Source organism: Piliocolobus tephrosceles, chromosome 4 (assembly GCF_002776525.5).
Source record: "Piliocolobus tephrosceles isolate RC106 chromosome 4, ASM277652v3, whole genome shotgun sequence".
Classification (NCBI taxonomy): domain Eukaryota; kingdom Metazoa; phylum Chordata; class Mammalia; order Primates; family Cercopithecidae; genus Piliocolobus; species Piliocolobus tephrosceles.
The window spans coordinates 106,478,567-106,486,236 of NC_045437.1; positions in this window are offsets into that span (position 1 = coordinate 106,478,567).

Sequence of the window (7,670 nt, forward strand, 5' to 3'; positions counted from 1 at the left end):
TGACTGTGGAAAGAGATAAAGTACCACAACACACCTGGCAGATTGTAGTTTTTCAGCTCAGTTGTTTTCTTACATTTGACCGTACACTTATTTGACTCAGACACTCTTACTCTCACAAATTTTACTGCCAGACCTTACACATTGCCAGGATCTCCCTGATGATGACTGGATATTTGTGAGTTTGTTCATCCTTTGACAGAATTTAAATGGTGGGATGACTTGTGGTTACAACTAAATTTGATAAAGTGTGTTTATCCATGGCAGCAAGGAGTGAGCACTGGTCTAGAGGTCAATACATTTCAGCCTAATTCCGTTCTGACCTTTGGCAAGAACCTCACCTTTCTGGGCCCTGTTTCCTTACCTGTAAATTAGCAGGTTACACTAGCTTGTTTAGAGGATCTTTGCCAACTCTAATATGCTGTGCTATTGTTTATGAGATGTGGCGTAACAAAGAGATGTCCAAACGAAATCAAGAAGACATGACTTGAAGTCCCTGCATTTGCCATTTACCAACGCATTAATTCTCCCTGAGCCTTGGTTCTTTCATCTGTAAGGTTCATTCCAGTTCTAAATTCTATGATTTTATGACATTGCTTATTGAGTCTGGAAATATCACAAACATAAGGTCTCAGAAATTACCTTTAAGATTTTCGTATTGCACAGATTGTACCACATTAACAACACAATTTGATTATCAACCACCAGCATTTTTGTACAAGCAAATGGTTTATCTGCGCAACTGTGCAGGGGTGAGAAGATGCGTATTTTGCAAATACCATTCAGTAGTGGTGGTTTTACTTTCCCCATCATAACTGAGTTTTAAATCACCATTAATATTTAGCATCAATTACCACCATGTGCTTTTGTTTTCATGAGGTTAAACACCGTGTCAAGTTGATAAATTCTACATTTTTAACACTCTGGATTGCCTGTTCTCTAGGATGGTGCTATTGGCAAATAACCAAACAAACACAGATTGGTGCCTTCATACAATTGGCCCTAAGAAAATTGCATGCCTGTTGATGTGCTTATGGAGTCTGCATCCTGCAGTAGGTTCCACTTCAGGGTTTAACCAATTCAGATGCTTCCTCCCCCAGAAAATGAAGTGTCTCTTTTTTCTTGTATCAGCTTGATTATGGCTAGGCTGTTGTCTGAGATGTGAGTGTGCACTGAGCAAAGAATGGCTGTTTTTAAAGGAATATTGGTAAAATGCAGAGGGAGCTTACAATGTTTTAGGGTGTGACTTTGTGCTCATTATTTTCCATTCTATCTTACTGGCTTTCCTCTGAAAGCAAGAAAGAGAAGCGTTGGCTGCCAAAGATGGGTTTAATCCTTGTCTAGCAGCTGCCAAAGTCAAAGAAGGAGGGAGAGATGGACAGTAACATTTATTGAGCATCTCTTGTATTGCCAGACAGTTTAATTCATTCAGTGCTCATGTAACATCAGACATGACGGAATTCAGGGACCCAGACAATGCACTCACTACTCTGATTTTCTCCATCTCTCAGTTCTGCCTTTCCCTACTGATTTCTTCTCAACAGGCTTTCTCCATAGGGTGGCAAGGCCAGCACCAGCAAATCTACTCTCACATTCACCTAGGTTAGTAAACTCAGAGATGGAGAACCATACCATGCCTATATTAGCAATCCTGAGGAAGGTTCATATCGGCCTTGCTGTATCACATGTTGACGATGGAATCAACCACTCTGCCAGGTCAGGCAAGCCTGTTCAGGAGCCAGGGTATGAGGCACAGTCGGGGGCAGCCCCTTTGTGGAGTGGGGGAGGAGATTCTTCAAGGAACCAAAGGAAGAGGGTGGCTACCCTTTCTAGACAAAAAGTCTCACCATACTCCATGGCAATGGACTAGTTAAGAATACCGTTGGTTTGAGTTGTCAGTTTGAATATCTTCTCTGGTAGAACTGAATCAAGAACCCAAAAAGTAAAGTTAAGTGTAGTTTACCAAGTCCCAGTGGACATATACATATTAGCTTACATTTGTCAGACAAGCTACATAAATCTTTTTTTCGTCTTTCGATGACACTTGCTGTGCAGTAGTGGCAGTTAGGTTTCTCTTGGATATGTATGCAGTCATCTAGATTTAAAGGCATATGGTCTGTCTTGGATAGCTTACAGATTGCAAGATGGCTCTGAAGCCAAACTTGCTGCTTATTTCATGCCCTGCACATTTAATTACTGCTTGATGCGAATGAAGTGTTTTATCCGAAGATATGCGCCACTGAAATTTTAGCTGGGTAGAATCACAAAACAGTTTTCAGCAGATTGAGGCAATCTTAGAGGGAACTTTGTAAAGAAAGTTTGCTTAAAGTAGCTCACTGTAGGTCACAAATGTTTTGAGTCAGTTTGATCATTGCTAGATACGACAACGAGTACAAGTGTTCCTAGTCTCCTAATTTCCTGGAAAACTCTAGGGATAAGACAAAATTCTTCTGTCGGGGTTAAACAAATGGTAAATTGTCGATCATTATTCAGGTGGCTTCTGAAAGAAAGGTAGAGCATTTTCCCTAGTCACTTTTTTCTTTTGATTACATTTACCTGGTGCAAACGAATTTCTCTGCAATACAAGTTTTCTTAGTTTTTCTCTTTGGCTTACCTTCTGTGTCTTCATGTGAGTTAAACCAGTTCGCTAACTGGTCATGATAGGTAGTACTAGCCAGGGCTAGGGCAGTAACAATAACCCAGAAGCCTGTATAGCCTGGTATTTAAGCAGATAGACAAAGAACTTAAAAGTTCAGGTTGCTCTATCTCATGAGTTTCTCTACCAATTTCCAATTATGCAAATGTGAACGTCGGGAAATAGGTAGGCCTGTGGTGAGGACTGAACTAAATAATGCTAGTAAATTACCCAGCATATGTCCTTTATCCAAGGTGACTGCTGCGTTGCTATCAATCCAAGGCTACTGTCCATGCACATTCTTCACACTGAAACATGTGGGATGGTAGGAGGTGATAGTAGTTATTAGCCACATCTGGCTCCAAGCGATCCTTTGTTTTTTCCTTCCCTACTGCCTTCCCTTCTGTGCTAAGTAACTTGGATAAAACAATGATCAAAACTCTAATCTCAAGAGATGGAATGGATGAAGAAAGTAATTTTACTGACTTCTTTAAATTCCTCCAAAGCATGGCATGCTCTCTTACTTTTCTGAGTCTTTATACAGACTGTTCCTTAATTCAGAAACACTTTTCCTCTTTTTTGTTAATGAGGCTTCTCACAGTCAAGGCCCTAGTTTACATTTTCCCTCTCCAGAAAGCCTTGCCTCACCTCTGCCCCAAAGTCGGGGTTAGGTGTCCCGTCTTCTAGGTTTTTTATGCCTTGCCTCCTACTAGTTGAACCTCTCTTATCAAAGGAGTGTTCTCACTGGAGCCTGACTTGGAAATCGTGCATACTTCATTGATCCTTATTGATCTTTGTTGATCATCACCCCCAGCACCTAGCACCATGCCTGGCTCAGAGTAGGCACTCAGTAAATATCCTTGCTTGGAAATATATATGAGATCCTTTGCTGAGGGGCTCAAGGATCATTTGCTTTGTTGTATCTGCTCAGTTATCTGTTTCCTAGAGCAACAATGCTGTTATGGTGGAAATGTCACATAGCTGTGCTGGCAGTAGAGTAGCCACTAGCCACATGCCACTATTGAGTGCTTGGAATGTGGCTAGTACAACTGAGGGGTTACATTAATTTAATTTAATAACCATATGTGGCGCTAGTGGCTGTCATATCAGCCAGCACAGTTCAAGGGCCAGAGGTTTAAAATGTTTTTTTTGGGAGCCATAGCTCTAGGAACTTTCGTGTTTTCAAGGAAATAGAATTGCCACAAAATCCAGAAGTTTGTCGGTAATATTCATTTAGTTAATGTTTGGAACTGAGTTCTCAAATGACACATGTATCATGTCACTTGTTGGGTGATGCTGAGCATCTCAGTTTTAGGTAATGGAGGGCAGTGCCTTGGTTAGCATTAGCATGTCTGCTCTGACATCTTCTGGTACGTGATCTTAACATTTTGTGTCTCAGTTTTTTCAAGTATAAAATGGAATTGATAATAGTTTGTACCTCAAATAATTGTGTTAAATGGGAATGTGTGTGTGTGTGCGTGTGTGTGTGTGTGTGTGTGTGATAAAGTACTCAGTACAGTGCCTGGTACATAGTATGCTCTCAAACATGCTGATCGCCATGATTAATCATTCCATTCTTCCATGTTTCTTCAGTAGCATGGCATTTGGATATCTATACATATGCATACATCCCAGTATACCCAGTAAATGTGCTTCACAAGTTTTGGTCAGGCAAAATGAAGGTGAATGTGAGTGTAAAGTACTATGAAAAGGTCAAAAGATAGGTGTAATAGACTGTTAAACTGGACCATTATTAGGGAAGGTAACTCATTTTACAAAGATTAAAGTATCTTGAAATGTTATTTTTAAAAAGCATCCATGTTTGAAATGGAAAGTAGAATTCCTGCTTGCAGGAAGGCTTTGCTGCAAACATTTCTATACCTCTTTTCTATTTGTGTCTTCTGTCCAGGATGCTATTTTGCCATCCTTTCAATAGGCAAAATGTTTAGGGAGCAGCTGCCCTGTGCCAAGCACCACAGGGGCTGATAGGGGCTGAAGGAAGGAGTCTAAAATCAACCTTTGAATTTTACTATTCAAATCAATATGCTATACAATATGTGTATTCTTTGTTGCTCCAAAGCCCCATCAGGAAGCTGTGCGAGCCAGGGAGGGAGATTTGGGAGATGGTTCCCAGAATCAGTAGCTGATTTGCAAGCCTGAGGAGTTTGCATGAAAGGTAGCAGTAAAAGTCAGTCATCAGCTCTGATATTTATAGTGAGAGGTAGGAAAGAAAGTAGAGAAAGCCGTGAAATGTTATTAGGAAGTCAGGGAAATAGAGAGCTACTCAATATAACTCATACCTTACTACCTGTTCTTCATTTTTTTAAATGTGTGATGTATATGTGGGATCTGTTTTTAGAAATGGAAACAAGAAACTATCCTCTCTCTGATCAATGGTATAAAGTAAGTTACTATATTTTTTGATATACAAAATTGAAATGAACTAAACAGAAATTCAGGCACTTGAGATCTAAAAAACAATATGAGGTTTTCTCTTCCCCCTTTTTAATGTCAGAAATTGAGGAACCATACTGCCTGTTCCCAATACAAAATGTTGCATATTTTGCAAGTTTAGATACATTTTAAAGTATTTTATAAAATGTATTTGTATAGACAGAAGATAGAAGAAATAAAGCAATTCTCATATTATATTAGAAGAATATCTAATGGTTTGCATATAAGTAACAATACAATATTGTACAAACAGAAAGCATTGATTTTATTGTGAATACAAATAAAGAGATAGCAGTAACAGTGAGGGCAAACACTGAAAACTATTGGAAATACTGAAATGCCACAGAATTAGGGAGTTTTAATGTACCCTGATGAATTGTTACTATTGTAGATTCAGTATTATCTGGCCTTATAGCTTGTTTCTGTAACTCTGATTTATTATTATCCTGGGAAGATTAGATCATGATGCTTGGAATTCTAATTGACCCTCAAGCTCAGAGATTACTTCCTATACAATCTAGCATCTGGGAGGTAGGACAAGTGTTTGTGGGGAGAATATGCTCAAATATACAGTAAAGTGAAAAACATATCTATGCATACTCCTTCTTTAAAAGTCTTCTTGGGTGTTTGTAAAAGCATAAGTCCTAGCACTAAAACTGCCCCTTGGATTAGAATTAGGATGCTTTAGGAGGGCTTATGAAAGCATTCATCTTTGTGAGGCCACTGTGTTTCCACTGCAGTGAGTTCACTAAACCAGCAGCAATCACAGAATATGAGAGACTGAGCAGCAGCCCTCCCCTGTCCTCCCCTTATTTTTTAGGTTAGAAAACTGGAGTCCCAGAGACTGATGGCCTCGCCCAGGCTACACACTGGTCAGAAGTAAGGCTGATTCTAGAGTGGCACCTTTCGAGCCTTATCCAGTGCTCCTCACCACAGCATGCTCCCTGGCCATCCATGGTACCTAGCACCTAATCCAATGCATTTACATAGTAAATGTCTATGGACTGACCGAATGGCCTGAAAGCCTTACTATTTTTATAAATGATTTTAAATTAGCTAAAAGCACCAAACAAATTTGGTTTTAGGAGAGGCTAGCCAGTTGTTAACAAGGCCATTATGAACAAGAAGAGAGGTTACTGAATAATATAAACAGAAGGAAAGAATTCAGCTGTAGCCTATACTAAAAATGCTGAAACTTGTCTCATGATGGTAAGGGGCTGAAAGAGCTGGTAAACTGACTGTATCAAAAGGGATTAAACATCCTTGACTATGATGGAAAAAATGTGGTGTGAAATTCCTTTGCTTTCTGCTGCTATTCAAACAGCAGGTGTATGTTCAGAATGCTTCTTTTAGAGAAAACAGAGTGAAATTTTGACATCAAAAGGCCTTGAGATAACCATAGTAATGAGAATGACCACTGGGGGAAGAGCATCCCTTTTTGAAAATACTGATTTAGGATACAGCTGTTTTGAGCATTTATATTCAAAAACATGGAAATTTCGCTTAATTTCCATTTACCTTGTTCTTAGTCTGCAAAGCAGAGGCATGATTGATCTTAAAATGTCAATCTCTCACCTAAAGAGACGAAGAAAAGATTTATTTAAAGAATAAAATGTCATAGGGGTTCTTAGGGGAAAAACTCCAGGCTTGGATTTTCACTTGACAGCCAGGCTTCTAGGTGAGCGACTCTCCCTTTCCATCCATCTCGTAGTAGCTCCCCAGATAGCTATGAGCAAGATATCCAGACGGGCAAGTGTTTCCTTGGTTTAGTTTCCTTCTTGGCAGTTCATCTACCTGAGCACTGGTTAGTTTCAGTAAACAGTTCTTGATACTGAAACAAAAAAGTCCTCAGGATTTTGACTTTGAGGAGTTCATAAAATCGTGCTCCTGGAGACACTCATCCCAACGAAAATGTGTCCACTGGCTGTTTTCTTTGGATTAGTCCTGGAGGATTCGAGAGGCAGCTGAATTCCATGATTTGGAGAACTTACCTCAGTACAGTTTAATGTACAAGTAGGTACAGAAAATATGAACGGTTTATCAGAAGGTCCCAAGAACTCTCAGCATCTAGATGCAGTCTGCACACTGCAGGTTTAATAAATGCACTATGCCGTATTTTCAGCATCTACAGCAGGGCCCACCTAGCACATAATTAGGCGTCTGAGAATAATTTGTTAAAATAATTCAGTGTTAAAATAAGAGAAAATCTACCACTGGCTAAGGTATAAGCATAAATGTATATTGTTTATGAAAGTTTTACCCGTTGTTTTATGACCCTGTGAATTAAAAAACAAAACAAGTAAAAGATGAATTTAAAGACGCCTTGAGGTATTATCTAAACTGGCCTCCTGTTTAAAAAAGAATCTTACTCAAATCACCCTAGATAAATGGGAGCTATACTAAAGATCTTCAGAGGGAGAATAGCTGTATATAAAAGTCCACTGACTGGTGCCTTGGTTTTCTTCGTATAAGGGTGCATAATCCTTGTTCTTCAGGTTTTCCATGCTTTTCTGTGGTTGGCAGGATTTATGGGGTTTGTTGCCAATACTTTGGACTAGCTAGAGGGACCGCTCATCCTCCTGAC